The 14,517-nt window shown below is 39.3% G+C and overlaps 1 pseudogene; it reads right to left on the reverse strand.

Moving 5' to 3' along the window:
* Positions 1 to 8,996: 8,996 nt before the first annotated feature.
* Positions 8,997 to 10,758, reverse strand: LOC137204110 (elongation factor 1-gamma-like; annotated as a pseudogene).
* Positions 10,759 to 14,517: the final 3,759 nt, after the last annotated feature.

Raw genomic sequence — 14,517 nt, forward strand, 5'->3', positions numbered from 1 at the left:
TTCTTTTTTTTTTTTAACATCTTTATTGGAGTATAATTGCTTTACAATGGTGTGTTAGTTTCTGCTTTATAACAAAGTGAATCAGTTATACATACACATGTGTTCCAATATCTCTTTCCACTTGCATCTCCCTCACTCCCACCCTCCCTATCCCACCCCTCTAGGTGGTCAAAACCCAGCAAGCTGATCTCCCTGAGCTATGCGGCTGCTTCACACTAGCTATCTATTTTACGTTTGGTAGTGTATATATGTCCATGCTACTCTCACTTTGTCACAGCTTACCCTTCCCCCTCCCCATATCCTCAAGTCCATGCTGTAGTAGGTCTGTGTCTTTATTCTCTTCTTACTTCTAGGTACTTCATGACTTCTTTTTTTCTTTCTTAGATTCCATATTTATGTGTTAGCATACGGTATTTTTTTTTCCCTTTCTGAATTACTTCACTCTCTATGACAGACTCTAGGTCCATCCACCTCACTACAAATAACTCAATTTTGTTTCTTTTTATGGCTGAGTAATATTTCATTGCATATATGTGCCACATCTTCTTTATCCATTCATCTGTTGATGGAAACTTAGGTTGCTTCCATGTCCTGGCTACTGTAAGTAGAGCTGCAATGAACATTTTGGTACATGACTCTTTTTGAATTATGGTTTTCTCAGGGTATATGCCCAGTTTTGGGATTGCTGGGTCGTATGGTAGTTCTATTTTTAGTTTTTTAAGGACCCTCCATACTGTTCTCCATAGTGGCTGTATCAATTTTCATTCCCACCAACAGTGCAAGAGGGTTCCCTTTTCTCCACACCATCTCCCACATTTATTGTTTCCAGATTTTTTGATGATGCCCATTCTGACCAGTGTGAGATGATATCTCATTGTAGTTTTGATTTGCATTTCTCTAATGATTAATGATGTTAAGCATTCTTTCATGTGTTTCTTGGCAATCTGTATATCTTCTCTGGAGAAATGTCTATTTAGGTCTTCTGACATTTTTGGATTGGGTTGTTTGTTTTTTTATTTTTGAGCTGCATGAGCTGCTTGTAAATTTTGGAGATTAATCCTTTCCATTTGCTTCATTTGCAAATATATTCTCCCATTCTGAGAGTTGTCTTTTGGTCTTGTTTATGATTTCCTTTGCTGTGCAAAAGTTGTTAAGTTTCATTAGGTCCCGTTTGTTTCTTTTTCTTTCCATTTCTCCAGGAGGTGGGTCAAAAAGGATCTTGCTGTGATTTATGTCATACAGCGTTCTGCTTATGTTTTCCTCTGAGTTTGATAGTGTCTGGTCTTACATTACAGTCTTTAATCCATTTTGAGTTTATTTTTGTGTATGATGTTAGGGAGTGTTATAATTTCATACTTTTACATGTACCTGTCCAGTTTTCCCAGCACCACTTATTGAAGAGGATATCTTTTCTCAACTGTATATTCTTGTTCCCTGTATCAAAGATAGAGTGACCATACGTGTGTGGGTTTATCTCTGGGCTTTCTACCCTGTTCCATTGATCTGTATTTCTGTTTTTGTGTCAGTAACATACTGTCTTGATTACTGTAGCTTTGTAGTATAGTCTGAAGTCAGGGAGCCTGATTCCTCCAGTTCCATTTTTCGTTCTCAAGATTGCTTTGGCTATTCGGAGTCTTTTGTTTCTCCATACAAATTGTGAAATTTTTTGTTCTAGTTCTGTGAAAAATACCAGTGGTAGTTTGATAGGGATTGCATTGAATCTGTGGATTACTCTGGGTAGTAGAGTCATTTTCACAATGTTGATTCTTCCAATCCAAGAACATGGTATATATCTCCATCTATTTGTATCATCTTTAATTTCTTTCATCAGTGTCTTATAATTTTCTGCATACAGGTCTTTTGTCTCCTTAGGTAGGCTTATTCCTAGATATTATATTCTTTTTGTTGCAATGGTAAATGGGAATGTTTTCTTGATTTCACTTTCAGATTTTTCATCATTAGTGTATAAGTATGCCAGAGATTTCTGTGGATTAATTTTGTACCTGCTACTTTACCAAATTCACTAATTAGCTCTAGTAGTTTTCTGGTAGCATCTTTAGGATTCTCTTTGTATAGTATCATGTCATCTGCAAACAGTGACAGCTTTACTACTTGTTTTCCAATTTGGATTCTTTTTATTTCTTTTTCTTCTCTGATTGCTGTGGCTAAAACTTCCAAAACTATGTTGAATAAGAGTGGTGAGAGTGGGCAAACTTGTCTTGTTCCTGATCTTAGTGGAAATGGTTTCAGTTTTTCACCATTGAGGATGATGTTGGCTGTGGGTTTGTAATATATATGGCCTTTATTATGTTGATGAAAGTTCCCTCTGTGCCTACTTTCTTCAGGGTTTTTATCATAAATGAGTGATGAATTTTGTTGAAAGCTTTCTCTTCATCTATTGAGATGATCATATGGTTTTTCTCCTTCAATTTGTTAATATGGTATATCACGTTGGTTGATTTGCATATATTGAAGAATCCTTGCATTCCTTGAATAAACCCACTTGATAATTGTGTATGATCCTTTTAATGTGCTGTTGGATTCTGTTTGCTAGTATTTTGTTGAGGATTTTTGCATCTATGTTCGTCAGTGATATTGGTCTGGAGTTTTCTTTATTTGTGACATCTTTGTCTGGTTTTGGTATCAGGGTGATGGTGGCTTTGTAGAATGAGTTTGGGAGTGTTCCTCCCTCTGCTATATTTTGGAAGAGTTTGAGACGGATAGGTGTTAGCTCTTCTCTAAATGTTTGATAGAATTCACCTGTGAAGCTCTGCCTTTTGTTTGTTGGAAGATTTTTAATCACAGTTTCAATTTCAGTGCTTGTGATTGGTCTGTTCATATTTTCTATTTCTTCCTGGTTAAGTCTCAGCAGGTTGTACATTTCTAAGAATTTGTCCATTTCTTCCAGGTTGTCCATTTTATTGGCATACAGTTGCTTGTAGTAATCTCTCATGATCCTTTGTATTTCTGCAGTTTAAATTGTTACTTCTGCTTTTTCATTTCTAATTCTATTGATTTGAGTCTTCTCCCTTATTTTCTTGGTGTGTCTGACTAATGGTTTATCAATTTTGTTTATCTTCTCAAAGAACCAGCTTTTAGTTTTATTGATGTTTGCTATCATTTCCTTCATTTCTTTGTCATTTATTTCTGATCTGATCTTTATGATTTCTTTCCTTCTGCTAACTTTGGGGTTCTTTTGTTCTTCTTTCCCTAATTGCTTTAGGTGCAAAATTAGGTTGTTTATTTGAGATGTTTCCTGTTTCTTAAGGTAGGATTGTATTGCTATAAACTTCCCTCTTATAACTGCTTTTGCTGCATCCCATACGTTTTGGGTCGTCGTGTCGCCATTGTCATTTTTTTCTAGGTATTTTTTGATTTCCTCTTTGATTTCTTTAGTGATCACTTCGTTATTAAGTAGTGTATTTTTTAGCCTCCATGTGTTTGTATTTTTTTACAGCTCTTTTCCTGTAATTGATATCTAGTCTCTCAGCATTGTGGTCAGCAAAGATACTTGATGCAATTTGAATTTTCTTAAATTTGTCAAGGCTTGATTTGTGACACAAGATATGATCTATCCTGGAGAATGTTGCATAAGCACTTGAGAAAAATGTGTATTCTGTTGTTTTTGGATGGAATGTCCTATGAATATCAATCAAGCCCATATTGTTTAATGTATCATTTAGAGTCCATCTTGTTTAATGTATCATCATGGGTTTCCTTATTTATTTTCATTTTGGATAATCTGTCCATTGGTGAAAGTGAGGTGTTAAAGTCCCCTACTATGACTGTGTTACTGTCAGCTTCTCCTTTTATGTCTGTTAGTATTTGCCTTATATATTGAGGTGCTCCTATGTTGGGTGCATAAATATTTACAATTGTTATATCTTCTTCTTGGATCAATCCTTTAATCATTATGTAGTGTCCTTCTTTGGCTCTTGTAATAGGCTTTATTTTAAAGTCAATTTTGTCAGATATGACAATTGCTACTCTAGCTTTCTTTGGATTTCCATTTGCATGAAATATCTTTTTCTATACCCTCACTTTCAGTGTGTATGTGTCCCTATGTCTGAAGTGGGTCTCTTGTAGACAGCATATATATGGGTCTTGTTTTTGTATCCATTCAGCCAGTCTGTGTCTTTTGGTGGGAGCATTTAATCCATTTACATTTAAGGTAATTATCGATATGTATGTTCCGTTTCCCATTTTCTTAATTGTTTTGGGTTTGTTATTGTAGGTCTTTCCCTTCTCTTGTGTTTCCTGCCAAGGGAAGTTCCTTTAGCATTTGTTGTAAAGCTGGTTTGGTGGTGCTGAACTCTCTCAGCTTTTGCTTGTCTGTAAAGGTTTTAATTTCTCCATCAAATCTGAATGAGATCCTTGCTGGTTAGAGTAGTCTTGGTTGTAGGTTTTTCTCCATCACTTTAAATATGTCCTGCCACTCCCTCTGGCTTGCAGAGTTCTGCTGAAAGATCAGTTGTTAACCTTATGGGGATTCCCTTGTGTGTTATTAGTTGTTTTCTCCTTGCTGCTTCTAATATATTTTCTTTGTATTTAATTTTTGATAGTTTGATTAATATGTGTCTTGGTGTGTTTCTCCATGGATTTATCCTGTATGGGACTCTCTGTGCTTCCTGGACTTGATTAACTATTTCCTTTCCCATATTAGGGAAGTTTTCAACTATAATCTCTTCAAATATTATCTCAGTCCCTTTCTTTTTTCTTCTTCTTCTGGGACCCCTATAATTCGAATGTTGGCACATTTAATGTTGTTCCAGAGGCTTATGAGACTGTCCTCAATTCTTTTCATTCTTTTTTCTTTATTCTGCTCTGCAGCAGTTAGTTCCACTATTTTATCTCCCAGGTCATTTATCCATTCTTCTGCTTCAGTTATTTTGCTATTGATCCCTTCTAGAGTATTTTAAATTTCATTTATTGTGTTTTTCATCATTGTTTTGTTTCCTCTTTAGTTCTTCTACGTCCTTGTTAAATGTTTCCTGCATTTTCTCTGTTCTATTTCCAAGATTTTGTATCATCTTTACTATCATTATTCTGAATTGTTTTTCAGGTAGACTGCCTATTTCCTCTTCATTTGTTAGGTCTGGTGGGTTTTCATCTTGCTCCTTCAACTGCTGTGTGTTTTTCTGTGTTCTCATTTTGCTTATCTTACTGTGTTTGGGATCTCCTATTTGCAGGCTGCAGGTTTGTAGTTCCCATTGTTTTTGGTGTCTGTCCCCAGTGACTAACGTTGGTTCAGTGGGTTGTGTAGGCTTCCTGGTAGAGGGGACTAGTGCCTGTGTTCTGGTGGATGAAGTTCGATCTTGACTTTCTGATGGGCAGGTCTATGTCTAGTGGTGTGTTTTTGGGTGTCTGTGGACTTATTATGATCTTAGGCAGCCTCTCTGCTAATGGGTTTGGTTGTGTTCCTGTCTTGCTAGTTTTTTGGCATAGGGTGTCCAGCACTGTAGCTTGCTGGTCGTTGAGTGAAGCTGGGTGTTGGTGTTGAAATGGAGATCTCTGGGAGATTTTCATCGTTTGATATTATGTGGAGCTGGGAGTTCTCTTGTGGACCTGTGTCCTGAAGTTGGCTCTCCCACCTCAGAGGCAGAGCACTGACTGCTGGCTGGAGCACCAAGAGCCTTTCATCCACGTAGCTCAGAATAAAAGGGAGAAAATGTAGAAAGAAAGAAAGAAAGAATGGAAGAAAGCAAGAAAGAAAGAGGATAAAATAAAATAAAGTAGGATAAAATAAAATAAAGTTATTAAATAAAAGAAATTATTAAGGTTATTTTTTTTAAAGTAAAAATAAAAAACAAAACAATGGATGGACAGAACCCTAGGACAAATCGTGAAAGCAAAGCTTTACAGAGAAAATCTCACACAGAAGCATACACATACACACTCACAAAAAGAGGAAAAGGGGAAAAAGTAATAACTCTTGATCTCAAAGTCCACTTCCTCAATTTGGGATGATTCGTTGTCTATTCAGGTATTCCACAGATGCAGGGTACATCATGTTGTTTGTGGAGTTTTAATCCGTTATTTCTGAGGCTGCTGGAAGAAATTTCCCTTCCTCTTCTTTGTTCACACAGCTCCTGGGCTTCAACTTTGGATTTGGCCCTGCCTCTGCCTGTAGGTCGCCTGTTCTTCGTTCAGACAGGACCGTGTTAAAGGAGCAACTGACTCAGGGACTCTGGCTCACTCAGGCTGTGAGGAGGGAGGGGTACGGATGCAGGGCGAGCCTGTGGTGGCAGAGGCCAACATGACCTTGCACCAGCCTGAAGCATGACTTGCGTTCTCCTGGGGAAGTTGTCCCTGGATCACCGGACCCTGGCAGTGGCGGGCTGCACAGGTTCCCTGGAAGGGGGTGGTGGATAGTGACCTGTGCTCACACACAGGCTTCCTGGTGGCAGCAGCAGCAGCCTTAGCATCTCATGCCCTTCTCAAGGGTCCACGCTGATAGCCGTGGCTCGCGCCCTTCTCTGGAGTTCCTTTAAGCAGCACTCTTTATCCCCTCTCCTCGCACACCAGGAAACAAAGAGGGAAGAAAAAGTCTCTTGACTCTTTGGCAGGTCCAGACATTTTCCCGGACTCCCTCCCTGCTCGTCGTGGTGCACTTACCCCTTCAGGCTGTGCTCACGCCGCCAACCCCAGTCCTCTCCCGAGCCTCAGCACCCAGCCCCCACCCGTCCTGGTGGGTGAGCAGACAAGCTTCTCGGGCTGGTGAGTGCTGGTCAGCACTGATCCTCTGTGCGGGAATCTCCCTGCTTTGCCCTCCGCACCCCTGTGGCTGTGCTCTCTTCTGCGGCTCCGAAGATTTCCCCTTCTGCCACCCGCAGTCTCCGCCCATGAAGGGGCTTCTAGTGTGTGGAAACCTTTCCTCTTTCACAGATCCCTCTCACTGGTGCAGGTCCCGTCCCTATTCTTTTGTCTCTGTGTTTTCTTTTTTCTTTTGCCCTACCCAGGTACGTGGGGGAGTTTCTTGCCTTTTGGGAGGTCTGAGGTCTTCTGCCAGCGTTCAGTGGGTATTCTATAGGAGCAGTTCCATGTGTAGATGTATTTCTGATGTATCTGTGGGGAAGAAGGTTATCTCCACGTCTTACTCTTCCGCCATCTTCCTCAACTGCCTATGTGATCTCTTTATCTTTTATCTGGGCAGGGTTCAGCTCTTCCTTGCTTCTGGTGTTATCTTTATCTTAAACTATCTGTCCACAGGAGATAAACTCCAACTGCTCAGCCTGGGGCCCATATATCTCTTGACTCAATTCTGTGTAATGAGAAACCAGAATTAAATTGCAGGTCACCAAATTGGAATCGGAGAATTGTTGTCAGAGCATTATTGGTGTTGATTTTTTAAAATAAATAACAAATGTACCAAATATCCCCCTCACTCAGTGGCCTCCAGGGGTTTCACCTCATGCTATTGGATCCCTCTTTTACTTCCACTTATGGTCTCTGATTCTGAAAAGCATGACCAGTGCATCTTTTAGAAATAAGTGATTCTTGTATAGTCTTGTTATAATTATAGATTTATAATTAATTATAGTTTCAGAATGTCCCTTTTGCTAAAAATGACTAACAGTAAATTGGTAGAAATACCTGAAAATCTGTTCTTTCTTGAGTGTGGAATAGATAGAGAGGTGTAGAAGGAAATAAAACTAGAAAGATTGGATAGATTTAAAAAGCACAAAGGAAGTCCAATGAGCAGTAGAGTGTTTTGGACTTTATTCAATAGAAAACAAGGAGCCTCCATGTGTTCTTAAAGGGAGCAGACATTTTCTGACTTGTGATTTAAGAAGATAAATTTGGTCACCGTGTAAAGGAAAGATTTTAGAGAAGAGATAACAGAGAAGTCAGGAATCCATTGCCACAATTATCCATGTGAGAGACAATGAGGACCTGAACAGGAGCTGTGGAATCATCACTGAATACACAGGACACCATGACTGTCTGGATGTGGGGAAGGGAAAAGGATCTAAAATTATGCTTTTTCTATGGAGAAGTTTAAGGATTCATGTTCATGAATACTAAAGATAGCATAAATTTGGAGAGAGCCCAAAGGGTGATGGTGACTTTCTGGAGATTTAGAGCACTTGGACATAGCAAAACACTGCAATAAGGTCAGTTTTAATGTGGATAGATGTGAAATACAGCAAAGAAGCAACAGTTGCATTTTCTTTTCCAAATATTCATATATAATCTCCTGTCACTCTGCAATTAAAACTATCTAGTCATGACATTCTATATTATGGGAGAATATTTGAATTCCCAATGTCTTTATATGAGTGCTATTTTATTTTAATGAGTGTTATTAACCTTCATTGTGTATGACTTGGGGGATGTCATATGGAGTCTTTAATGGGACTCTTCTACCTCTAGAATGTATATTTATATACATTCACCAATTATTCCTAGTTGAAACAACACATTACATTATACAGTCTGTAGATTGGTCACTTTATCATCTTAGAGTTAATTGGTGTCATTTTGGAAGTACATATGCATAAATGTAGGCACCAAGTGTGTTGACTCTTTTTCCTTCTTCAGAAATGCATGTCTTTCTAATGGACAATTTCAGGACTAAAATTTAAAAGGGACTTTTGGTATCACCTATTTTATTATTTGATCTTTAGGTAAGTTCTCTTAGATTATTTTCATTTTAAGCTGACAATATAATTTATTGTTTTTTTATTTTTTTAATATTTTTCAGGGTTGTTAACTGACATTTTTGACTGCTCTACATTGCAGGAAGCAGTAGGGCGTGTTTAAGGTTCAGGCTCCAGTGACACCCACTTGGTTCAAAATCCTGCCTCCACCACCTAAGATGTGTGATCACAGGCAACTTGCTTAAATCTCTGAACCCCACTTCCTTGTTATAAAATAGGGATACTCTAGAGATGATCCACAGCCAGGTTAGGGCCCACAGGCCAGTATCTGTTCCAAGGAATCTGTACCTCTTCTTGCTGTTTGTCTGAATGGTTGAAACTATGACTCTTGGATACGGCTGCTGCCCCACCTCATAGGGCAGCTGCAGGAAGTAGTGTTAAGTCACTCTTCATTCTGTGCTCTCACCCCATCAGCAGGTATTCTCCCCCTTCATGCAGGAAGGTCTGGAATTAGGTAGTTACAAAGCCCTGTCTCACCACCTCCTAACTACATCCAATGTTTCCCAGCTAGCCTAGAAGATCGTCATCAAAGGAGAGGCAAGGCAATTAAAAAAAAAATCAAAACCGAGGAGAGACCTCTCTTTCTGCTCTTCTGAAGGCTTCTCTCCTGCACAGGAAGGTCCTGCAGGTATAGACAACACCCTGCTTCAAAATATCTACTCCCCTTTGAAGAAACCATGACCCACGAAGGAGGCAGGGCAGGAAAGGGTTCAATGTTCAGTTTCCTTTAATGACCCCCATTCTCCCTGAAAGGCAGGTGCAGGCAGCTAGGCAATGGCAAGAGATGTTCACTTGAAGATCTTGCCCTGATTAAAGGCTTTGCCCGCATGCTGGAAGACCCCATCCCAGGAAAAATATTCTTGAACCAGCGGCTGGGTATCCTCGCTGCTGGGATCCAGTTTCTGCTATGTGTATGACTCATAATCCACCTGGCAATCTGGACTCAGGGGAAAGGCAAGTTCCTGGCCTCGGAAGACTCAGACTCCAGAAATGGAGTTGCTATTGTTGGTTCCAAAGAGAATGACACTGGCAAAGGCATTCTTCCTCAGTTTTTCCAATCGCTGGAACATTCCATTGATAAGGTTGCAGCTTATGAATGTCTGGGTGAGCTCTTCAGGGAAGCAGTAGTCGCTGTACCACAGGAATCAGCCATTTTTATCAAAGTGCTCCCAAAAGTACGGCAGCACCACGGAGAGTGTGTCCTCGTTGGAGTACTTGCGCTTAAATTCATCCAACACAAAGTTACTCTTGGGCAGGTGAGCAAAGGGATCCTTGGCCTTCTGCTCAGCAGCCAATGCCTGCTCACATTCATCCAGCTCCTCCTCAGTAGCAAAGGCAGCTGTCTTCTTCTCCTCCTTCTGCTCAGCTTGGGGCTTCTTCTTCTCTTCTCGAGAAACTTTCTCTTTCCGTGGGGTGTCCTTTTTAGGCTGGCTCTCTGCAAACTTTTTAACATCAAACTGGGCTATTTTTTCAGTTTCACCTCACCCAAGACAGCCCAGAACTGGGGCTGGTTAATGCAGGTGAGGAGCCAGTGGTTTGTATTAGGAAAGGACTGGCAGAAAGAAGGCTTCAGAACCTGTTTATAAAGCCACAACAGGGTGCAGACAACTGTGATGTCAGCCATTGTCACACGTTCGCCCACCAGAAAAGTCCTTGTCTTCAAGTGAGCATCCAGCAGCCCCATAATTTGCCTCACCACCTCCTTTGCATTCTCTGTGACCTGCTTGTTGTGGTGTATGTTGCTCAAGGTGGGGAACACCCAGGTACTGGCTGGGGGAACTATGTTTCTATCAGCAAAGCTCACCCACTGCACCACCTAGACTGCTGCTTCAAGAGTACTTCTCTGCAACTCCTCGTTGCTCACATAGGAGGCAATGCCATTGTTCTCAAACACACAGAATCCATCATCACCCTCAAAGGCTGGAACCTTGCCAGCAGGAAATTTACTGAGAAATTCGGGGGTGCAGTTGGTTTGGCCAAAATAGAACTGGGGTGGTGCGGAGAGCACATGGACTTGATCCCCGCTGTACTGAGTGGCAGTGAGGGCCTTGAAGGCCTTCCAGTTTTCAGGATATGTGCACAAGGTTCCAGCCGCCATGGTGATTCTGCAGAGAAAGGGGCTAATTTATTGTCATATTACTATGTGATCATTTTAAGCTGGGTACCTTATAAAAGTGATGCGCAAGGCTCTTAGAGGGAAGGTTAGCATGAAGATTTTATCAATAATGTGAAGATTCATTAAGTCAATTGAGCTAAATTATCCCATTTCTTAAACAACCCCATGATTTTTGAAGCACACACTCAATCTTTATTCAGCTTACTTAATACATTAAGGGTCTTTTAAAATATTTCATATACTAGCTGGAATAAAGAAAAAAATTCTCTTAAAAGTTTTTTTAATTTTATCTCAAGAATTAATATAAGTACATTATTATTATGGTAGATAATTCTACTTAGAATTATTATCTTCTCTTACGTACAGTACTAACATTTCCATAAACTAGCAACAGGGAGAGCTAATATCGCTGGGATTTTTCAACCCTCATTACACGACTGGAACACATTTCTTTGTAAAAAAACAACAACATTCTCAGATGACTATTACCCACTGTGAAACTCTGCCATTATTGTCATAAGAGTTAATGAAAAGCCTCTTGTTACTTTACAAGTACAAATCTTTTTTTAAAATTTTATTTTTTTATGGAAGTAGAGTCGTTACAATGTTTCAGGTATACAGCAAAGTGATTCAGTTATATATATATATATATATATATGATATTAATATAGTTCCCTGTGCTATACAGTAGGTCCTTGTTGTTTATCTATTTTATATATAGTAATGTGTATCTGTTAATCCCAAATTTCAATTTTATCCCTCACCCCCTTTCCCCTTTGGTAACCATAAGTTTGTTTTCTATGTCTAGGACATTTAAAAATATTTATTCAGAAAATAGTTATTATTATTATGTGACTGACTATGGATTAGGGACTAGGAATACAACAATAAAGACAAATGCTTGTGCCTCATGGTTTTCATTCTAGTGAAAGATAAGGTTATGTCTAAATAGGTTTTTCCTTTCTTGGCCACACACTTAGATACTGACATTTGAATATCTAAATTTTAGCATCTCATGTTGTTTTGTTTGCTCTATTATGCATCTCTGATTGTTTTGTGTATTTTGTCTTTAGGGAGTTGGTAACAACTTAATGGTAAAAAGTGCAAGGTTAGGGCCTTATTGCCTAGGTCTGAGTCCTGCTCAGCTATTTTCTAGTTGTGTTATATTGAACAAGTTTTCTTTATCATTATAAGCTTCCCAGGAATAGCAGTAGGGACAACTATGCCATAGGTTTAAAAGAGACACTTGTAAAGCACTGAGCAGAGTGCCAGGCACATTCATTAACCATTATTTCTTAAGATTAACTATTAATTTTGAGGCCAAATATTTTCATTAATACATATTTTTCATATCCTATAACAATTAGAATGGTGCTGTGTTCACAGAGAGGCAATAATAAATTCCCTGGAAAAAAGTAATAAGAGCAGCTTTGATAAAGAAAAGCAGGGGAGAATACACAGGCTCTAAACAATTCCATCAGGGAAGTGATAAATGAAAGGGAGAGGGAAGCTGAAAACAAAGGTCTCAAGGTAAAGCCATACTCCATAGTTAGCTACTTTTACCATTTATTAATGACCAGTCTTAAGGGGGAGGATTCAAAAGAATTTTTTTTTGTTTTTTAAACAATATTCTCCTCAGAATTGAAACTCCGTATCTATGGTTCTCCCTTTCCCTGGAGGAAGTTAGATAAGAGGATACAGAGAAAGGGTCATCTTTGAAAAGTCTTCTCTTCCTTGACATGAGTTTCAGACCCAATAGCACAATGTGTTGGAGAGGCAAGGGAATTGTGGCCCATCAACTGCAAAGATGTCTTCCTTCTCTGCTTTACTAAGAAGTCAGATGCCTGGGAATGACTGCTTTGGTCTCCTGACATCTCCAGAAGGTTTGATGTGTTACTGTGGGAGCCAATAAACCATTTTCTCTGTGATGACAGAGTTCTGAGTCCAGCTGTGTCAGACACAAAGAGGAGTGATTCTTTCCTTCAAATGTTGGGGCTCTCACCTAGTGTGAGACACCTCGATGGGGTTGTAACTTTGGGGAGATGTGACAATGATAGCATAGCCCTGTTTGCTGGGTCTGAGTGATGCATAATTCTTGCAGTCAGCAAAATCCTCAGCCAAGAACAGAGAAACCTTTTGTACTGAGTTTCTCTTTTCTTCACACTCTTCTCTTTAGAGAATTCTGAGTTGAATTGGGCTGATGGAGATTTTGCTGTTTATCACATCAGACAGCCTTCTCTCCAGACACAATTCTTCTGGGAGTTTCACTGATTTTAGATGAAAGTCTACATGTGCCACATCCAAATTTGGGCTGAAGAATTTAGAAATGTAATCAGGAGTCATCACTATTTAGAAAATGTCTTTGTCCTTGCTTGTTAGTTTAGCTTTTGCTGTGGGTTTTCTCAGTCTGGAGCTGGTCCAAGCAAATATGCTTTTACCAGCACCCTTCATGGCAAGCTATGCTGTTGACAGTATGATTTCAACCTGAGAGTAGATAGAGTCCCAGACTGTGAGCTGATTGAAATCTCTCTCCTCAAGTACTGGAGGAGGAAAAATCTTTTATTAAACCAGACAGCACCCATTATGTCATGTCCTGGTAATGTGTCATTGGCATGGCAATAGGAGATAAATAGCCTGCTACACCTCAGCTCAAACTCACCCAGTGATTCATGAAGCACCATTACATTAAGGCACCTCAAAGTGGTTCATATAAAAAATTATTCATAAATCTCACCTATATGAATGCAGATTTAGAAAAGCAAATGGAGTAATATAAAATAATTCAGTAAATTTATCATGAAAAATGCATTTATACCAATGTGTAAAGTTTGCTGCTAAAATATGAACAAGATGGTAAAATAAAAAACAGAAGGTTTGTCAATGTATCAAGCAGGTACAAAAGGATTTAGATATGGATAGGGGGCTCTGTGTGTAAGTTATAGTGTCTTTTTATTGATGGCATTTAAGTTGGTTCATGTTTACAGCAAAGCCTTTTTCATTTCCACAAGCAGCTTGAAAATGACAAATGGTATTTGTAAAAGGGTAAGGAACAGATATTTTTATAGGGCGAGGGAACAAACTGATGTATAGTTTATATATAGTTTATAGTTTATATAATGCTTGATAAGACATGGATCTGTCACTTTATATTAAGTACATCCTAGTGATCTAGTAACATGTTAATTCGCCTGGAAGAATTGAAAAACAGAACCCCTGACCTGCAGGTACATACACTGTAAACACATTTTCTTGAAAAAATGCCATAGAGGAAGAGCAGTATAAATTAAAACACTTAGCTATTTATCATTCAAATTATATTTGTGATTCTTAGAAGTATGGAGTGTAGTAATTTAGGAAACTGTGGATAATCTAAAATGAGGGATAATTTTTAGGAGAAATAGGGGAGAGGGCATGCAGGGTAGCATGGGGGCTAGGGTAGCACCATGGCTCATGTACAGCTGTCAGTTTGGGTCACTGATGAGAGAGATAGGAAGTAAGGGGGTGGGAACCAGAGACCTAGAGAGAGCTTGAAAGATTAAAAGAGAAGCATAGAATACATGTGCCAGGCAATCAGGAGACATCATTGCACTGAGAATATAACTGCAGGCACTGATTAGGTAAAAGGGTCCACACTGTCTTTCCATGAATTGGTGAATTTTGCATTGAGGTTTACAAGACGAAAGCTTTCTCTTTAGAGCATTTGCTACTTTGCACTTCCCAGGATGCTTGAAATCTTGCCTA

The sequence above is a fragment of the Pseudorca crassidens genome, chromosome 12 (genome assembly GCF_039906515.1).
Source record: "Pseudorca crassidens isolate mPseCra1 chromosome 12, mPseCra1.hap1, whole genome shotgun sequence".
In the NCBI taxonomy this organism is placed as follows: Eukaryota; Metazoa; Chordata; class Mammalia; order Artiodactyla; family Delphinidae; genus Pseudorca; species Pseudorca crassidens.